At 44.9% G+C, this 22597-nt stretch overlaps 1 protein-coding gene across 1 annotated transcript in view; it reads left to right on the plus strand.

Moving 5' to 3' along the window:
* The first annotated feature begins 1488 nt into the window (after positions 1-1488).
* The window catches only part of LOC126234319 (polypeptide N-acetylgalactosaminyltransferase 1-like), a 402153-nt gene continuing 381044 nt past the window's right edge, over positions 1489-22597 (plus strand). The window contains exon 1 of the mRNA XM_049943004.1: positions 1489-1735. The gene's annotated coding sequence lies outside the window, so the exon portion shown is untranslated. The remainder of the gene's footprint in view (positions 1736-22597) is intronic.

Consider the following 22597-nt stretch of genomic DNA (forward strand, 5'->3'; position numbering starts at 1 on the left):
CTACGACAACCCTGTGTTGCGTATCTATGGTTCTGAGCCAAATTTTTTTTCGGAAATTAGGAAATTCTGCATCTAACTGACTGCTTTGAGCCACAGTTTTAGATGATGATGATGATGATGATGATGATGATGATGATGATGATGATCAGTGGTAGGTTTCCCGGGGTACGCTCCAGGATGCTCCCACTTCACCGTTTTCGTCTTCAGAGGGGAAGAAAGCTACATTTTGTTTAAGTTATAAGGCAGAAAAATCACAACTAGTGACATTATTAGCAAGGTAGGTAATAATATTAGATTCCTTCTGCATCTGTGGCACTTGTAAATGATATATTGGTATTTCTTTTTGGTATTATGGCAGCCAATGTCAAAGGCTCAAATATCGACCTATACTATATTACTGAAGTCGTTCCACATTTGGGTGTTAAGAGCCACAGTCAGATTTTAAAAAATATTTCGAGATACTATTGCTTTCATTGTTATGCGGTGACGTCGTAATGTCGTTTGTTCACTTCCGTATTCAGTGTTGAAGACGTTAAGGCGAAGTGCAGGATTCTATTCGAGTTTCTGAGTTGAAATGAATCGTAAGATTACGCAGTATTTCTCATTCCCAGCGAATAAAAAGATTAAGTAGTTTCAGAGTGCTGATAAAAATGACATAGGTGATGAAAGAAAGAAAAAGAGTGGAAACGAAATCGCTTGGCTTAAATTGTACCATTCTGTAAATAGTGTCGAGTACGATCTTCCTGTTGGACAATGGAATAGAAAGAAGATTTCGGTAAGAAGAGCGATTGGTTGTTAGTAAGAAACTGGGAAGCGAAAGTTGTAAGGAAATTGAGACACTGACAAAAAGAAGTAAACACTGGTCATCAATTTCTGTGTCATGCTTTGGAGAAAACAAAGTGGTCTTTCTTTTAATCTCAATTCTAGATATTATACATAAATCTGAATTATTTGTTTGTTTTAAAGTGTTCATTAAAAGTATATTGTAATTTCTTGCTGTAGTAATATGTAAACGCTAGGCGTTAGCCATAGGTCACTCAGAGTTCTTCAACTTTTTTCCAAAAAATCGGCACTGATGATGAAACCCAAATCGCGCAATCGCGAGGCATGTTCACCAGCAACTATGGAGAAACGTATGCTATATTTATTACTGTACATATTATGCTCGGTTCGTTGCGGTAAGACAACACCGCCTGCTAGAATTGCGAATATCCTTTGGCCTCGAGTAATCGAAGCCAAAGAAATGAAGAATGTACTTTCTAGGTGTTGCCTGTTAAACCGAAACGCACTTAGTAGAGATCAGAGGTGTAGTTTCATAGATAACGGCCGACTATTAAACACGCCTGCAGCAATTTGCCGTGCGGCGCTAATTGCTACGCGGCAATTTCGCTTTCCATCGCCAGAGTCCGCCACCGGCACCTTCTCGAGTCTCCGCAGACCAAGGTCTCTGGCGGCGTGCTGCGCATGCGCAGACGACGTGCGCGGAGCAGAGGCGCACGGCGCGTTCGCACGTGAGCGGCCGCCGTGGTCAGCCGCGAGCAGGTAGACTCGCTCCGCCGTGTTTACCGACGTCGGAACATTGTTTTTCTCGGCCTTACTGCAGCAAGAACCGAGCGAACCCTTGGGCAGCAACTGTCTGCGGATGATTCCTACGTGTGTGTGCTCGTCCGTCCGTGGACACAGAGGCGTCACCGGAGAAGAAAGGCGGCGTTAGGAGTCCGTAGGCCGACTAACGGTGAGTGTGGGCGTCCCACGCCTTTCTTTGTTTTCGCTTTCCGCCGGCGTTCCGGCCGGCTACGTCCAGCTTCTCTTCTTCTGCCGGACGTCTGCAATGGATCACTGACCTGGCTGGAACCAACCGCTCTTTAAACTCCGGTACCTTCGCTGTCATCTGATACATATGACGTCTCATGCCGTAGTAATTAAAAGTGCGCCAAGTATTTTTATTTCCATTTTCGAGGTAAGAATTCCAATAGCGTCAAATCGTCCTATTTACTAAGCAATATAAGTCAATGTAACAAACTGTAAATGTGACTAGAGCTGCAGGAAAACTTTGTGCGTAATGTTTTGCTCCAGCTGTATATCAACAGGTGGCGGCGATGTTTACAAGCTGTCATAACATTTTGTTGAAGCGCACGTGTCATGCTCCACGAAGTAAATTGATGAACAAATCCCTTTTTTATAGTCCTGGTAAGCATTATCTTTGGCACCTGGTTTCTTTCACACGTAAATCAAATTCGTTGTTATTTGCCGCTGTCTCCTACTCTCCTGCCTACCTGTACTGCCACTACATACGTAAATTCATTTCCATTTCATGATCTTACGGCGTGAGCCACCATAGGCGAACTCAATTTCATTCGCATGCCTACAGAAAGCTCGTAATCTTTCTCTTGGAAACATCATTTCGGTCATTTATATTACCGAACAGAGCCGGATTTCTAATCTGAATTGCCGAACAGGGACAGATTTCTGAAGGTGTGACTGTTTATGAGGTAACTTAGTTTCTTAGAACTACAAAAATGAGTCAATGGTGCCCGGGTTCCCGGGTTCGATTCCCGGCGGGGTCAGGGATTTTCTCTGCCTCGTGATAACTGGGTGTTGTGTGATGTCCTTAGGTTAGTTAGGTTTAAGTAGTTCTAAGTGACTGATGACCATAGATGTTAAGTCCCATAGTGCTCAGAGCCATTTGAACCATTTGACTCAATGGTAAAAGGATATTCTCATGTCCGGGATAAAACAGGTACGGTTTTCGGCGCTGGCAACGTTACAAGGACATTCACGATGAGACCTCTATTACAGCAATTGTGTTCTGGGATGGTTCTGCGGAAAACGACATATAGACAGGGACCTCTAGTTCATACCAGTGAAGCTTCCATTTTCATATATTTTTTAGAAAAGACCATTGGTAACTTTAAACACTAATCAGGGTGAAATATGAAGGACAGGAGAGAAAACGAGAGAGCGATAAAGCGAGAACAGTTATTACACATTAAGAAATGTCACCTTATTGCGTTTTGGAGTCCTGGCACGAAGACATTTCCACATCGAGAGGGCACACCTAAGACTACTGTACTATTTCCACCGCCACACTGCAGATTTTTTAAATTTATTATTCTCATTGCACGATACGACACAGCACTGGGAGTTAAAATCAAACTGTTGATTTTCTCATTTGTTCTGCGTTGTAAGCCCCTGCCGCATTGAGGCATGGTTGAGGAATCACACACACACTGTGCGGCCACAATGCCTTTTCTCTTCCCTTATGACTATCAAGATTGGGAAAAACAGAAAAGAAGAGAATCGAAACGGTTCGGATTTTGTGCTAAAGGAGGATGTTCAAAATTAGGTGAACAAATAAGATAATAAATAAGATTCTCCACAGAATCGACGAGGAAAGGCGACTTAACTTCTGAGGTCATCAGTCGCCTAGAACTTAGAACTAATTAAACCTAACTAACCTAGGGACATAACACACATCCATGCCCGAGGCAGGATTCGAACCTGCGACCGTAGCGGTCGCTCGGTTCCAGACAGTAGCGCCTAGAACCGCACGGCCACTCCGGCCGACAGATATCAGGGGATAACTTTCATGGCACTAACGATGAAGGCCTCCCTGCCCCCCCCCCTCACCCCCCCAAAAAAAAGAAAAGACAGCTGTCAGGATCAGGGAATTCTTCGTGGCCTCTCCGGAGACCCCATCCCTCTGCTTCCGGAAGAACGTTGTGGTTGGGTGTTGCCTTGGATCATCTCGTTGTCATGATGTATAGCATCTTCCAGTATGCCTCTCGGTCATATAGCTCTGCAGTTCGGTCTTACATTCTGCCTGCGTGAATGAATAGCCTGTGCCACAAGTCATTATTTCTTACTGTTAAAGACCATCCTTTAGTTTACTCCTGTTGAGCTCTAAGGGGGCGATCTGTAGTGATAGGAGAACTGCTTGGTCGAGATCGCTATACAAAACTTTGTAGATAACCGGTTTCGCTAAAATTAACTTACCATCTTCAGATCTTCATAAAGGTTATTACAAAGATCTACATCTACATCCATACTCCACAAGCCACCTGACTGTGTGTGGCGGAGGGTAACTTGAGTACCTCTATCCGTTCTCCCTTCTATTCCAGTCTCGTATTGTTCGTGGAAAGAAAGATTGTCGGTATGCTTCTGTGTGGGCTCTAATCTCTCTGATTTTATCCTCATGGTCTCTTTGCGAGATATACGTACGAGGGAGCAATATACTGCTTGACTCTTCGGTGAAGATATGTTCTCGAAACTTTAACAAAACCCCATACCGAGCTACTGAGCGTCTCTCCTGCAGAGTCTTCCACTGGAGTTTATCTATCATCTCCGTAACGCTTTCACGATTACTAAATCATCCTGTAACGAAGCGCGCTGCTCTCCGTTGGATCTTCTCTATCTCTTCTATCAACCCTATCTGGTACGGATCCCACACTGCTGAGCAGTATTCAAGCAGTGGGCGAACAAGCGTACTGTAACCTACTTCCTTTGTTTTCGGATTGCATTTCCTTAGGATTCTTCCAATGAATCTGTCTGTCATCTGCTTTACCGATGATCAATTTTATATGGCCATTCCATTTTAAATCACTCCTAATGCGTACTCCCAGATAATTTATGGAATTAACTGCTTCCAGTTGCTGACCTGCTATACTGTAGCTAAATGATAAAGGATCTTTCTATGTATTCGCAGCACATTACACTTGTCTACATTGAGATTCAATTGCCATTCCCTTAACGATGCATCAATTCGTTGCTGATCCTCTTGCATTTCAGCACAATGTTCCATAGTTACAACCTCTCGATATACTACAGCATCATCTGCAAAAAGCCTCAGTGAATTTCCGATGTTTTCCATAAGGTCATTTATGTATATTGTGAATAGCAACGGTCCTACGACACTCCCCTGTGGCACACCTGAAATCACTATTACTTCGGAAGACTTCTCTCCATTGAGCATGACATGCTGCGTTCTGTTATCTAGGAACCCTTCAGTCCAGTCGAACAATTGGTCCGATAGTCCATATGCTCTTACTTTGTTCATTAAACGACTGTGGGGAACTGTATCAAACGCCTTGCGGAAGTCAAGAAACACGGCATCTACCTAGGAACCCCTGTCTATGGGCCTCTGAGTCTTGGGGACGAATAGCGCGAGCTGGGTTTCACACAATCTTTTTCGAAACCCATACTGATTCCTACAGAGTAGATTTCTAGTGTCCAGAAAAGTCATTATACTCGAACATAATACGTGTTCCAAAATTCTGCAACTGATCGACGTTAGAGATATAGGTTTATAGTTCTGCACATCTGTTCGACGTCCCTTCTTGAAAACGGGGTTGACCTGTGCCCTTTTCCAATCTTTTGGAACACTACGCTCTTCAAGAGACCTACGGTACGCCGTTGTAAGGAGGAGGAGGAGGAGGGCAAGCTACATACAAAATCTTTCCATTGAATTTCCGGGTACGTAAAATATGAAATTAAAAATTTCTGTGTACATCACAATTCACCAAAACACGGTTATGAACATCTGAAGATGGCAACTTAGTCTTACCGCAACCCTTACCTACAATAGTGCTTTTTATAGCGATCTCAGCTAAGAATTTCTTCTTTTCCTAAATAAAGACGATCCTGTCCTTTCGTGTAATATGTTGCCTATGACCACACTGCCAGGTATTGTGGTCCGTGATGCCGATTGCTCTACATTCCAATATCTGTGGCGCGTTTGCGGTTTTTTAACTGATACACGGCATACGAGCTTTGATCGGAGATGAGTGTGTAATTTTTAATATTTTCTTTAGATTAAGAAGGAGATAGTAAGATCTACTTCGTGTTTCTGCCCTGTCCCAGATTTCCTACCATTCTCTATCAATGAAATGCTTTGTTTCGTTCGATATCGTTCCACAATGCAGAAATTACGGCGATACCTTTGTAATGTCCATACGAGAAGCGATTCAAATAAAGTTGTCCTGTCTAGCTCAGTGGAAAAGGAATCTAAAGGCTCACTTTCTGATCCTACAGTGACTCAAAACGCAACCCACAGGATGGTAAAATTTCACTTACGGCAACAGCGGCGTACTGTACTGATGTTGGCAATAGTCTTTTGTGTTTACCATGAAGTAAATTATTAACGCTGTTCCTGCTCTATGGTTGACGGGTTCTTGTGTGCACCCTTGTCCGCTCAGTAAATTTATTACCCTCGTAAAGCGAACATTTCGTAACAAAACGTTTGCGTTAATATGAAGAGATTAACACAGTCACACAACTCCCAGAATTCAACGGTCGTCGGCAACATCAGCCTACTACGCCACCGCTGCCGTAAGCAAAACTTAACCCACTGGACAATGAATATTTGAAGACGCTAAATCGCGAGTGGTTGCGGTCACTGCTAGAACGATACCCTATTTACACCGTGCTCGCTGTATTAAATGAGTGTAACACAAAATTACTTTTGGTCTCATACCACCGAGCGAGGTGGCGCAGTGGCTAGCACACTGGACTCGCATTCGGGAGGACGACGATTCAATTCCGCGTCCGGCCATCCTGATTTAGGTTTTCCGTGATTTCCCTAAATCGCTCCAGGCAAATGCCGGGATGGTTCCTTTGAAAGGGCACGGCCGACTTCCTTCCCTAACCCGATGAGACCGATGACCTCGCTGTCTGGTCTCCTTCCCCAAAACAACCAACCAACCATCTCATACCGAAGAATAGTTTGCCAAATGCACGCTTTCATATCGCTGGTAACTTGTCAAAGTTGTGTTAATCTACAAGGGAATATCCAACTGGAAGAAAGAATAGCAACACCAAAAGGAATAGTCTAACTTATTTGTTACACCGCGAAATATTCCAGCACATTAAAAATCTAAACTGGTAAATGTGTAACAGAACAAAACGGCTACACGCCTTGCGGAGACTGAAAATTAAAAGAGGAGCATCATGTAAACGTTAAAGGGGATAAATTGCTAATGGTTGCAGAATCTATCAGAGTCGTTCGCTATTGCGAGAAAATTCACCCCCCCCCCCCCCAACAATATTCAACAGATAAACCAAAGTCTAACTCTGGCGTTACGCCTTTCGCAGATCAATGCTTTACGACTCACAGGGGGTCGAATATTATTCTTCTTCCGTTAAGGCTTTCAGGAAACTACGTTCCAAATTCAACTCTTAATCGTCTGCTGTTCTTTCCTTTGCGTCAGTTTTTCTTTTTCTTCCTGGAGCGGAATCCTTCCAGTTTTAAAACTTTTTCCGTAAAACTCTGTCTTTCCAACACTTATTCTTCGCTTGCGTAATATCCTTCTAAGTCTTTCCTAACGCCTTGAATCCTGATGGCTGTTAGTTTCTTTTCCCTGAGATACGAGGTGTGTTCAAAAAATTCCAGAACTTCGTCTACAAAATTTTTCTACGATTACCTTTTACTTATTGTGAATGGTCTCCTTCGAAATACTCTCCTCCACAATTCATCTACTGCATGGTGTATTGACACACAGTCAACATGGGTTTATAAAACATCGTTCCTGTGAAACACAACTAGCTCGTTATTCACAGGTACTGACTGCTATTGACAACGGATTTCAGATCTATTCCGTATTTCTGGATTTCCAGAAGGTTTTTTGACACTGTACCACACAAGCGGCTCGTAGTGAAACTGCGTGCTTATGGAATATCGTCTGTCATGTGACTGGATCACTGGATCTGTGATTTCCTGTCAGAGAGGCGACAGTTCGTTGTAATTGACGGAAAGTCATCGAGTAAAACATAAGTGATTTCTGGCGTTCCCCAAGGTAGTGTTATAGGCCCTTTGCTGTTCCTTATCTATATAAACGATTTGGGAGACAATCTGAGCAGCCGTCTTCGGTTGTTTGCAGATGACGCTGTCGTTTATCGACTAATAAAGTCATCAGAAGATCAAAACAAACTGCAAAACGATTTAGAAAAGATATCTGAATGATGCGGAAATTGACAGTCATCCAGATGAGTGCTAAAAGGAATCCGTTAAACTTCGGTTACACGATAAATCAGTCTAATCTAAAAGTCGTAAATTCAACTAAATACCTAGGTATTACAATTACGAACAATTTAAATTGGAAGGAACACACAGAAAATGTTGTGCGGAACGCTAACCAAAAAGACTGCGTTTCATTGACAGGACACTTAGAAAATGTAACAGACCTACAAAGGAGACTACCTACACTACGCTTGTCCGTCCACTTTTAGAATACTGTTGCGCGGTGTGGGAATATTACCAGATAGGACTGACTGAGTACATCGAAAAAGTTCAAAGAAAGGCAGCACGTTTTGTATTATCACGAAATATGGGAGAGAGAGAGTCACCGAAATGATACAAGATTTGGGCTAGACATCATTAAAAGAAAGGCGTTTTTCGGTGCGACGGAATCTTCTCACGAAATTCCAATCACCAGCTTTCTCCTCAGAATGCGAAAATATTTTGTTGACACCGACTTACATAGGGAGGACCGATGACCACGATAAAATAAGGGAAATCAGAGGTCGTACGGAAAGATATAAGTGTTCATTCTTCCTGCGCGCTATACGAGACTGGAATAATAGAGAATTGTGAAGGTGGTTCGATGAACCCTCTGCCAGGCACTTAAATGTGATTTGCAGAGTATCCATGTAGTTGTAGATGTAGATAGATGCTCCCAACGTATCTTCCACTTTGGAACGCCTCTTGCTGGACCGCGCGAAGCGCCGTCTACGGATTTTCTTTTATGTCGTCTATCGTTTCAAATCTTCATTTCAACGCGGTTTTCAGCTTTGGAAATCAAAAAAACATGTCCGTTGGGGCCAGGTCTGAAGAGTAAAACTTCACAGAAGCTCTCATGCGAAACTTGCAGAACTAGCAGTCCTGGAAGAAACGATATTGCGGAGACATGGCTTAGCCACAGCCTGGGTGATGTGCTTGGGTAGCTCAGATGGTAGAGCACTTGCCCGCGAAAGGCAAAGGTCCCGAGTTCGAGTCTCGGTCTGGCACACAGTTTTAATCTGCCAGGAAGTTACATGTGCAGGGATGCTAACCACATTTCGCTCCAACACACTGTTGGCGCGGAGTTACGAATGTTCCGTTATTTTTTGGACAGACCTCGTATTTGAAGATCTGCTTGGTGAATCTGTTGCCATCCATTCTGTAAATGTCCAAAAATTATTAGTCTTCTCTTCCTTAATTTTGCTGTTATGTTTTTCATGTTGTGATAAATTTCATCATTACTTCTTAATGTCCAATCAACTGCATTTTTCTGAGAACCTAATATTTTCGGTACAGTTCATCTTTCTAATATTTCTAATTTATCAAGTTTGAAATTAAATACTAGAGATCCGCTAATGTACAAGTATCCTGGTTTCATTACTGTGTTGCAGTGCTTTAAGTTTTTCTTATAAAAACCTTTATTATAGATTTTCTTGGTTATAGGACACGCCTTTTCCGTCTCGTGTATTCTTTAATTTAAAGCAGATTTTTGTAAACCGTTTCCTTAAATAGTCGCCCACAAATGTCTGATTATATTAATCATTTTATAAACCCTATATGAGAGGGTCCTGCTTTTTTCCGTTCAGCGTATTTCATAGTTTTATACTTTTTGTAAATACTGACTCGTTCCCAGTCTCTGGACCGGGGTGGAATTTTGTATGCATACTGATAAGTTTCCTTCGTTTAACGTTTTTTCACTGGTACGAAGAAAGACGAAAGGCAGGTTTGGGTTTTTACGTCCCGTCGAGGTCTAGATCATCATAGACGAAGCGCATATTCGGAATGGGGAAAGGTGGAGAAGGAAATCGACTGCGTCGTTTCGAAGAAACAACCTTGGAATTGACCTTCAACGATTTAGGGAAACTGCGGAAAATCATAAATGTGGATGAGCGGATCGGAAATTGAACCTTTGTCCTCCCGAATGAGAGTCCAGTGTCTTCACCACTGCATCATCTGAGTCGGTAACCCCAAGTACGAAGGTTGATTCAGAGTAAAGATATCAGTTCAATTAAAATCGAACAACAGCTACATTTCTGCGTTGCTGATGACACAGGTATTCTTGGTGATGTGGTCTTCAGTCCAAAGACTGCCTTGATGAATCTCTTCACTCCAGTTTGTCCTGTGAAATTCTGTTGCCTCACATAACCGCTGCGACCTGCAACCACTTTAATCTGCTTGCGCTATTCAAGCCTATTATTTTAATCAACGCGTACATCTACGTGACTACTCTACAGTTCACATTTAAGTGCTCGGCAGAGGGTTTGTCGAATCACATTCAAACTATACCTCTACCGTTCCATTCATGAACAGCACGTGAGAAACACCAGCATCTACATCTTTCACTGCGTGTTGCAATTTCTCTTATTTTGTTACGATGTTTTTTCTCCCTACGTACATGAGGTCAAAAAAATATGTTGGTATCCGTAAGGAAAAGTTGGTGGTGAAATTTCGAGTAAAGATCTTCTCACAACTGAAAACACATTTGTTTTCATGAATGCCATCCTAATTCGCGTATCATAGCTGGACACTCTCTCCTATTCGCAATAATACAAAACGTGCCGCCCTTCTCCGGACTTTGTCCTCCGTCAATCCTATCAGGTAAGGATCGCATACCGCGCAACAATACCAATGAAGAGGAAAACCAAGCGTAGTTTAGGCTGCCTCTTTAGTAGATTTGTTGCATCTTCACGCAGATTTGTTTTGCCCTACTCTCAACGTTTCCTATGTGATGATTCCAGTTGCTCGTAATTGTAATCCCTAAATACACTCCTGGAAATTGAAATAAGAACACCGTGAATTCATTGTCCCAGGAAGGGGAAACTTTATTGACACATTCCTGGGGTCAGATACATCACATGATCACACTGACAGAACCACAGGTACATAGACACAGGCAACAGAGCATGCACAATGTCGGCACTAGTACAGTGTATATCCACCTTTCGCAGCAATGCAGGCTGCTATTCTCCCATGGAGACGATCGTAGAGATGCTGGATGTAGTCCTGTGGAACGGCTTGCCATGCCATTTCCACCTGGCGCCTCAGTTGGACCAGCGTTCGTGCTGGACGTGCAGACCGCGTGAGACGACGCTTCATCCAGTCCCAAACATGCTCAATCGGGGACAGATCCGGAGATCTTGCTGGCCAGGGTAGTTGACTTACACCTTCTAGAGCACGTTGGGTGGCACGGGATACATGCGGACGTGCATTGTCCTGTTGGAACAGCAAGTTCCCTTGCCGGTCTAGGAATGGTAGAACGATGGGTTCGATGACGGTTTGGATGTACCGTGCACTATTCAGTGTCCCCTCGACGATCACCAGTGGTGTACGGCCAGTGTAGGAGATCGCTCCCCACACCATGATGCCGGGTGTTGGCCCTGTGTGCCTCGGTCGTATGCAGTCCTGATTGTGGCGCTCATCTGCACGGCGCCAAACACGCATACGACCATCATTGGCACCAAGGCAGAAGCGACTCTCATCGCTGAAGACGACACGTCTCCATTCGTCCCTCCATTCACGCCTGTCGCGACACCACTGGAGGCGGGCTGCACGATGTTGGGGCGTGAGCGGAAGACGGCCTAACGGTGTGCGGGACCGTAGCCCAGCTTCATGGAGACGGTTGCGAATGGTCCTCGCCGATACCCCAGGAGCAACAGTGTCCCTAATTTGCTGGGAAGTGGCGGTGCGGTCCCCTACGGCACTGCGTAGGATCCTACGGTCTTGGCGTGCATCCGTGCGTCGCTGCGGTCCGGTCCCAGGTCGACGGGCACGTGCACCTTCCGCCGACCACTGGCGACAACATCGATGTACTGTGGAGACCTCACGCCCCACGTGTTGAGCAATTCGGCGGTACGTCCACCCGGCCTCCCGCATGCCCACTATACGCCCTCGCTCAAAGTCCGTCAACTGCACATACGGTTCACGTCCACGCTGTCGCGGCATGCTACCAGTGTTAAAGACTGCGATGGAGCTCCGTATGCCACGGCAAACTGGCTGACACTGACGGCGGCGGTGCACAAATGCTGCGCAGCTAGCGCCATTCGACGGCCAACACCGCGGTTCCTGGTGTGTCCGCTGTGCCGTGCGTGTGATCATTGCTTGTACAGCCCTCTCGCAGTATCCGGAGCAAGTATGGTGGGTCTGACACACCGGTGTCAATGTGTTCTTTTTTCCATTTCCAGGAGTGTATTAGTTAATCAACAAGCTTAAATATATCTGCATGAAAATGACCGACAGCTGAAATTTACAAACTGTACGGAGAATAAAAGGAATACTGACTACTTGGACCAGGTTTTCATTCCCAAAACACGTCGAGGCTTTGAACCACCACAAAAGTAAAAAAATAAAATTAAAAAATTAAAATGAATCGACAACGTTTAAATGTGTTATCATGTAACCTAAATTTAAGGGATTGCTTTGTGATACTCATTTGCATGACCACACACTTTTTATTGTTTAGAGTCAACTACGGGTTTAGAGTCAACTACGGGATTAGCCGAGCGGTCTCTGAGGCGCTGCAGCCATGGACTGTGCGGCTGGTCCCGGCGGAGGTTCGAGTCCTCCCTCGGGCATGGGTGTGTGTGTTTGTCCTTAGGATATTTTAGATTAAGTAGTGTGTAAGCTTGGGGACTCGTGAACTTAGCAGTTAAGTCCCATAAGATTTCACACACATTTTCACACGGTACTGATATCTCGTCTAAATCGTTTCGCAAGTGGTTCTGATTTTCTGACTAGCAGGTAAATGACATCATCATCTGCGAGCAATATAAGAGGGCTGCTCAGACTGTCGCCGAAATCATTTATAAAGATTAGGAACAGCAGAGGGTGTATAACACTTCCTCGGGAAACAGCAGATACCACTTCTCTTTTACTTGTTGACTTTCCGTCAGTTACTACGAGCTTTGAGCTTTCTGACAGGAAATCACGAAACCAGCGGCGGTACCCCATAAGCACGCAATTTGGTTAGAAGCCGCTTGTGAGATATGGTTTCAAGAGCCTTCTGGAAATCTATTACTTCGTGTGAATAAACAGTCAGTTTATGTTTGCAATAAAGATCGATTCAGTATCTCTTCGTCAGTTACTCGATGTACCCGTGTAATCTACAGTATTATTTCTTAGTACCACTGTTCAAAAGCCTCTGTTCTTATCTCTACTATTTACCGTCTACGTTGTAATTCCATATAAGTCTAAACTACAGATAAATACTTCCAGTAAATACCTACTAACATTTGAATTTATTTACGGAGTTAACATATATTCCATTTTCAGAAAAGTATTGTCCGTATAACATATCACAATTCTCCAGCTACAGTTGTGAAACTGGTTCACTTAAAAAATGAGTCCAATATTAGCAAATGCAGCTCCTGTTGGGACTAGAGTATTAAGAAGAAAGTACAACTCTATGATGATTCGAAGAACCCAGAGTTCCAACAACGTAAATATTGCTAATACTTACAGAACAGCTCTACTGAAGCCTTGTGCATTCTAATAGGCCTTACACCAATAATTGTTAAACACCAGACAACAGCTGAAGAATATCAAATTATAAAAACTGAAATCACGGTCTATTCTATACACTCCTTTAGATTACAAACAGTGGCCTCATTCAGCAAGAACAGTAACTTTGGCAGAGGTAATACGCAAGGACAGTCGAATTACGCTGGATTCATTAAAAAATTCCAGGAATCATAAATATTATATAGAAAGGGTCAGAAACAGAATTAGGGAACTGTCAGAGGAAGTAGTATATTAACTTCGAATAGACGAAAGCACGTGCAGGAACTCTTGCGAATGAAATAACAGACAAGCTTGTCAAAGAGCAGCTCGAGAAAACACAACAGAAACCTAGAACTGAATTCCTTCGCCCGTGATCAGAAGAAAGTTAAGATACACATCGAAAGAAAAATGTGAAAGAGAATGGGGTGAAACTACAAAAGGAGCGATCACAAAAGATTTCTTTCAGACTGTTCAACACAGTCTTTGCATAAAGTTACCACAATCATGTAACATTACAACAACTTTAACAGGACATGGGAAACTGTCGTACTACCATCGTTTCAGGCTATACCCACGTGCTGCTGGTACGTGCGGAGACGGCGGTCAAACAGTAGACCTCCTGTTGTATTTGTCGCGACATTAATACAGAGAGAGATGCCCTGAGAAAGAGTATTACAGAAAAGGGAGGCAGCTGGCCCGTCGATAAAGCCGTACACGAACGAATTTCACGAATTTTGTAATTTAATAACCTTTCCCAGCATATGAATAATTATGCTACTAAAGTTTTTCGAAAAATGTTTTACCTGAAAACTTCATATCGATCGTACAGAAGTCTATCGTAAGTATAATTAATGGAATAATTTTGATTATCTTCTTCTTGAAGACCTTACATCGATCGTATAGAAGTTTTCTATTTTGAATACTTTCCATCCATACTATTGTAATTCGTTATAATGAGAGATGTTCTTTAAGTGTTTTGGTATCTAAACAAGTAGTATTACAGATATTGTAATGGGGCGTGTTGCAAATAAATGAAATGAATAACGGTGGTGGTTACGAAGGCATCGGAATGTAACGGAACAACGGGATGCGTTTTAGAGCGCCATTGCGACGGACTAAGAAATTTTGGTAGCTCAACATACTCCTGAGAGCAAGAGAGAGTTTAAATCCCGCACAGAAAGATAACACCCGTTAGAAATGCAAATTGCTTTCATGTTTTAATTTGTATTTTATTATTTTCGGAGAGTGGCGTATTTATTTATTTTGAAAGGGTAGCCGCGGAAGATTGTCGATTTGTTCGAGGGTCTTTTTTCGCTCCCTCTGGCAATCAAAATGTGTGATTAACACGGCGCCCTTTGGGCTGCTGCTTTTCCATTCCATTTTCACTGCTCGTCTGAAACAAGAACAGCAAACATCGCGACGGTTACGAGGGAAGGGATCTCTTCGCGTCACTTGTAAGGGATCGTCCGACCAATTCTTTGCAGGAGTTTTAATCCACAAAAAGAAGCCGTTTATTGTACGTAGTCTTAAATACGGCTTTACAGCTGCCACACAACGGGATCTCTAACTTGACCCTCTGCCAATATTGCGCTAGAGGAGAGCAAAGTAAGTCTGTGTCTGAAAATATAATATGCATTCAGGACAGTAGCGACCTTCCAAAGACAGTGGAAAATTCGCCGCCAGAATTCTATAAAGTACAAATGCGGATTAAAGACACTTAGAAAATCTAACAAACCTACTAAGGAGACTGCCTACACTACGTTTATCCGTCCTCTTTTAGAATACTGCTGCGCGGTGTGGGATCCTTACCAAATAGGACTGACGGAGTACATCGAAAAAGTTCAAAGAAGGGCAGCACGTTTTGTATTATCGCGAAATATGGGGGAGGGTGTCACAGAAATGATACAGGATTTTGGCTGGACATCATTAAAATAAAGGCGTTTTTTGTTGCGACGGAATCTTCTCACGAAATTCCAATCACCAACTTTCTCCTCCGAATGTTAAAATATTTTGTTGCACCGACCTACATAGGGAGGACCGATCACCACCATAAAATAAGGGAAACCAGAGCTCGTACGGAAAGATATAGGTGTTCGTCCTTTCCGCGCGCTCTACGAAATTGGAATAATAGAGAATTGTGAAGGTGGTTCGATGAACCCTCTGCCAGCCACATCAGAGCATCGATGTAGCTGTAGATGTAATTGAAAAGCGGACGGCAAATGTACTGACTCTCGTGAAAGAATAAAACAAGCATTGCTTGATGGACTGCAGTTTTTTTTTCTACATGAATTTGCTAGTATAACAAATCTGGCCGTCAGTGTACTACTGGGACTGAATATATGAAACATCAAATATCAGACTATCGAAGAGGAAAAGTGGGACATACAACAACGGAAAAAGGTAAACTGAATGGTGGTATTTCAGCCAGAGGTGAAATAAGAACGTCTTTGCATTCGGGTTACCCTTGACTATAACATTGGATGTCTAAAAAGGAAGTTTACATTTGAAGTGATCTCTAGGAAGGAGACTGGGAGAGGGGGGTGGGCATAGCGTCTTCGCTTGCTTGGCCTTCAGGAATTCAATCGATATGGAGCGCTTCTAGAGAGCGAACTGCACATTCCGTGTGCGAGAATTTTGCAAAAATGATGAATCGGCGACTGTGGCACGGAGGAAATTTTGCAGTGATTGTGGATTGCATAATGTAAATGACGCTCCAAGTATTCCCCTTACCCGGAAATGGATCAGAAGGTATGAGGAGACAGGTTCAACACTGTGTCAAAACTAAATCCGGACGACCAAGGTCATCAAGAACGGGCGAATCCGAGGAGTGTGTAAATCGGTCTGTTTGTGACGATTCTAACCTGTCCATACGTAAGCGTGCAAGTTCTTTAAATGCGCGTAGATCAATACTGCTTCGAATTCTGCAAAAAGATCTTAACCTGCACCCTTACGAAATCCAGTCTGGGGCAGGAACTAAAGCCTCAGAATGTCAAAGGCTGGAGTTCGTTAATGGTGTGACTAAGCGCCCTCCATTTAACAGCATCATCCGACGGGGCTCATTTTCATCTGAACGATCACGTGAATAAGCAAAATTGCCATTACTGGAGTGCAAGGGATCCTAAACAGATGCATGAGAAACCCCTTCATTCGACAAAAGTCACTGTATGGGCTGCGATGTCGGCTCGAAGACTAACTGACTCGTACTTTTTCAAGGACGAGAAGACCACAGCACACACGGCCAAAGTGTCTACACTGCGAGTTCGTGAATTTTTTTCACGGCAAATAGTTCTTCACGAGGGATGACACAGATGGACCTCCCGTGCAGTTCAGAGTTTAGACCAATGAATTTTTTTCTTAAAGGGATATGACAAATCTAAAGCGTATGTCAGTAATTCGATTTCTCTGGAGCAGTTGAAAGAGAATATCCATAGCGAAGTGGCAGGCATCCCAGTTTTAACGCCGAGCCGTCACGAAAAATTTGTTCATCGTTTAAAAGAGTGCCGTAGGCGTGCTGGATTGCATTTAAATGATACATTTCTAAGAAGTAAATTCCCAAACTGTATATTTCAATAATAAATAAGTTTTGTCAATAGACTTCAGCCTCTATTTTATTTTGACAAATCAAATGTAAACTTACTTTTGAGACACCCTGTACAGATGAAACCTCTGTTTCTGTCTACCGGCCTACCTTGATTTCATAAGCCTATTAATTTAGTTCTTCGGGTCTATGTTGTTTTAACAGTCCTATTTATTTAGGGGTGAGGACTTTTTCTTTTGCCTACACACTTCTCTTTTGCCTCACACTTAAGGTCCCTACACGCACACCGATTTATCGTCCGACCAACCAATATATCGGACGTGTGTGTGTTTGTCGGCCGAACGGCAGACTGATTTTCACTGGCTATGAGCAGCCGAACTTCCCACAACTTCACCCAACAGGCGCCTTTGGCTCACGTTGTCGTGCCAACTGCCTGACGTAAGTTCGCCTTCTGTCGCTGCGCGCAGGAACAAACGCTGTTCAAATATGGCTAAAGCACTCCGTACACTATCAAACAACTTGTCAGACTTCTCTAGGGTCGTCAAATATTTAATCGTGTACGGCGTTGTTTGACATGTTTGTCAAAGACAGAGTGAGTTTCAGAGAAATTTTGTTTGACGGCTGATTTGACAAGATGGCGGACGTTGTTTTTAACGATGTTTCGCGCGCATTATTAGCGAAAAAAGGTTATCGTGAGTTTTGACAATTATGGGAACTCTGATTAATTATAAAAATAAAACAACACTGGCAGTTACCAAAATGGTAGAGATACTGCGTCTTTCTCAGTCATATGTTACGCAGGAAGAGGTTAAGAAGAAAATAGATATTCTACGCTCAACATATATGTGGGACGGCAACAAATAAAAACAAAAAGTAAAAAAATGTAAAAAAAATCAAAGCTGTCCAGTTCTTCCACGGATAATGTGTATGTATTTTAATGAACTGCTGTAAGACGACCAAGTAGAAGACAAATTTTCGCTTACTTGTGCCTTATTTTTCAATGTCAGGGCGAACTAACTCATTTATTAAAAGTTTGACTGCCCATTCGGAGAAATAATAAAGTTCTGAGTGCAATATTTCTTTACTAGATTTCATGGATATATTTCTCTCGCAGTTTCAAGCAATCACAGGACCAGTGACTTGTTTTCTTTTTCTGTTTTACATACAATGCTAAAGTCATTGGAAGAAACGCTTTGCCTGCATTGGTAGCCGTTCCCACTAGCGTCAAAATTTTTAACGGTACGAATAAAGTCTGCTTTAAAGGGTGAGGTTAAATTGACAAACTTTGCGGGTACGTGTAGAGACTTGTTTGACAAATTCGGGGATAGATACGAGTGAATTTGACAAACAAGTTTCATCGTGTACGAGTTTATGGAGAAGTTTAAAATGCACATATTTGTGGGGCATGTCATGCGAGGAGTACAGCAATAGAGATGCTAGAAATAAAGAACCTGTTTCATTTTTTAACGATCCCACAATGTTTTCATGTGGGGTACAGAGACAGTAAAAGACATGCGTTTTTTGAACCGAAGTCCGTTAACTGTATTTTGTTTCTAGGTTTTATTTCCGATATTTATCGGTGATCGTCACGACTTCTGCTGGGTTTGGCGAATGCCAGGAAAACGTTGCATGCCATCATAGGCAGCGTCAGTAGTGAAGCACGGAGCAGGCGATGTTATGGCATGTCTTTTTTTTTTCTTTTTTTCACTGTTTGTGTTGTGTCCTTACTTCGGTTAAGAAAGATAGGAACAATACAACACTGTGTACTGCGTATAGCAGAGGAACAGTTCTGAGACGATGATTGACTGCATCAGCATGATAATACACCTGCCATAACGACTTCGCTCCAGACCCCAGCGTCCTGCATCATTTCCTTCTATGGTTTGACCTCTTGAGGAAGAGTGGGCTAAAATTCCGATACCTCATTGAAAGCGCCCCCAACGGTTGAAGCTGTCGTAAAGAGGAAGGATAGCGACACCCCATAATAATGTCCACTAACAGGTGTCAACGTACTTTTGATCAGACAATGTATATGGAAAATCAATTATTCAAAATGACAGTCACAATCGCATTATTTATTTTGCCGCCATCTGGTTTCAACCCACGATGGGGTCATCTTCACGGCAATTTACACCATTTGGTCGCTCGCTGGGGTCGTCACCCTGCCTGCTTAATTAGCTCTCATACGGAGGCATATAGACAGCTGTTTTCCCCCGCTCTATTTGCGAGTGGAACAAGGGAGGGAATGGCTAGTAGTGGTACTTGGTACCCTCCGCCACGCACCTTACGGTGGCTTACGAGGTATCGATGCAGATGCAATGACGACGACGACGATGATGATGATGATGATGACGGATGGACGATGACGGATGGACGATGACGGATGGACGATGACGGATGGACGATGACGGATGGACGGACGATGACGGATGGACGGACGATGACGGACGATGACGGACGATGACGGACGATGACGGACGATGACGGACGATGACGGACGATGACGGACGATGACGGACGATGACGGACGATGACGGACGATGACGGACGATGACGGACGGATGGACGGACGGATGGACGGACGATGACGGACGGATGGACGGACGATGACGGACGGATGGACGGACGATGACGGACGGATGGACGGACGATGACGGACGGATGGACGGACGATGACGGACGGATGGACGGACGATGACGGACGGATGGACGGACGATGACGGACGGATGGACGGACGATGGACGGACGGACGGATGGACGGACGATGGACGGACGGACGGATGGACGGACGATGGACGGACGGACGGATGGACGGACGATGGACGGACGGATGGACGGACGATGGACGGACGGATGGACGGACGATGGACGGACGGATGGACGGACGATGGACGGACGGATGGACGGACGATGGACGGACGGATGGACGGACGATGGACGGACGGATGGACGGACGATGGACGGACGGATGGACGGACGATGGACGGACGGATGGACGGACGATGGACGGACGGATGGACGGACGATGGACGGACGGATGGACGGACGATGGACGGACGGATGGACGGACGATGGACGGACGGATGGACGGACGATGGACGGACGGATGGACGGACGATGGACGGACGGATGGACGGACGATGGACGGACGGATGGACGGACGATGGACGGACGGATGGACGGACGATGGACGGACGGATGGACGGACGATGGACGGACGGATGGACGGACGATGGACGGACGGATGGACGGACGATGGACGGACGGATGGACGGACGATGGACGGACGGATGGACGGACGATGGACGGACGGATGGACGGACGATGGACGGACGGATGGACGGACGGATGGACGGACGGACGGATGGACGGACGGATGGACGGACGGATGGACGGACGGATGGACGGACGGATGGACGGACGGATGGACGGACGGATGGACGGACGGATGGACGGACGGATGGACGGACGGATGGACGGACGGATGGACGGACGGATGGACGGACGGATGGACGGACGGATGGACGGACGGATGGACGGACGGATGGACGGACGGATGGACGGACGATGGACGGACGGATGGACGGACGGACGGACGGACGGACGGACGGACGGACGGATGGACGGACGGATGGACGGACGGATGGACGGACGATGGACGGACGGATGGACGGACGGATGGACGGACGGATGGACGGACGGATGGACGGACGGATGGACGGACGGATGGACGGACGGATGGACGGACGGATGGACGGACGATGGACGGACGGATGGACGGACGATGGACGGACGGATGGACGGACGATGGACGGACGGATGGACGGACGATGGACGGACGGATGGACGGACGATGGACGGACGGATGGACGGACGATGGACGGACGATGATGATGACGGACGGACGGACGATGATGATGACGGACGGACGGACGATGATGATGACGGACGGACGGACGATGATGATGACGGACGGACGGACGATGATGATGACGGACGGACGGACGATGATGATGACGGACGGACGATGACGATGACGGACGGACGGACGATGACGATGACGGACGGACGGATGATGACGATGATGACGGACGGACGATGACGATGACGGACGGACGGATGATGACGATGACGGACGGACGATGACGATGGCGGACGGACGGATGATGATGATGACGGATGGACGATGACGATGACGGACGGACGGACGATGACGATGACGGATGGACGGATGATGATGATGACGGATGGATGATGACGATGACGATGATGGATGACGACGATGACGATGACGATGACGATGACGATGATGGATGACGATGATGATGCACAGGCGAGCGACCAAATGGTGTAAATTGCCCTGAAGATGACCCCATCGCGAGTTGAAACCAGTTGCTGCAAAATAAATAATGCGATTGTGACTGTCATTTTGAATAATTGATTATAAGTAAATTAATCGCTGTTTATCTCCATACAACTATGTTGTCTAAAAATTAGTATATGGAAAAGTCTACAGGAGCCAGCAATATATGTCAGTTGGATGAGGATTTGCTTTGGTTTGCTGCAGAATCCTTGAACATATTATCAGTTGGAATATAATAAATTTTCTTTAGACTGAGAAGCTTACGTCACGAATCAGCATGGTTTTAGAAAGCATCGCCTGTGCGAAACTCGGCTTGCCCTGTTCTCACATGATATACTGCGAACCATGGATGAAGGGCAACAGGATGATTTCATATTTCAAAATTTCCGGAAAGCCTTTGACACCGTGCCACATTGCACGCTGTTAACGAAGGTACGGGCATATGGAATAAGTTCACAGATATGTGAGTGGCTCAAAGACTTCTTAAGTAATAGAACCAAGTATGCTGTCCTCGACGGAGTACCCCAGGGAAGTGTGATAGGACCGCTGTTGTTATCTACACACATAAAAGATTGGTAGGCAGGGTAGGCAGCAATCTGTGGTTGTTTGCTGATGATGCTATAGTGCACGGTAAGGTGTCGAAGTTGAGTGACTGTAGGAAGATACAAGACGACTTGGACAAAATTTCCAGTTGGTGTGATGAGTGGCAGCTAGCTCTAAATGTGGAAAAATGTAAGTTAATGCGGATGGGTAGGAAGAACAAACATCTAATGTTCAGATATACACTCCTGGAAATTGAAATAAGAACACCGTGAATTCATTGTCCCAGGAAGGGGAAACTTTATTGACACATTCCTGGGGTCAGATACATCACATGATCACACTGACAGAACCACAGGCACATAGACACAGGCAACAGAGCATGCACAATGTCGGCACTAGTACAGTGTATATCCACCTTTCGCAGCAATGCAGGCTGCTATTCTCCCATGGAGACGATCGTAGAGATGCTGGATGTAGTCCTGTGGAACGGCTTGCCATGCCATTTCCACCTGGCGCCTCAGTTGGACCAGCGTTCGTGCTGGACGTGCAGACCGCGTGAGACGACGCTTCATCCAGTCCCAAACATGCTCAATCGGGGACAGATCCGGAGATCTTGCTGGCCAGGGTAGTTGACTTACACCCTCTAGAGCACGTTGGGTGGCA

This window comes from Schistocerca nitens, chromosome 2, assembly GCF_023898315.1.
Source record: "Schistocerca nitens isolate TAMUIC-IGC-003100 chromosome 2, iqSchNite1.1, whole genome shotgun sequence".
In the NCBI taxonomy this organism is placed as follows: domain Eukaryota; kingdom Metazoa; phylum Arthropoda; class Insecta; order Orthoptera; family Acrididae; genus Schistocerca; species Schistocerca nitens.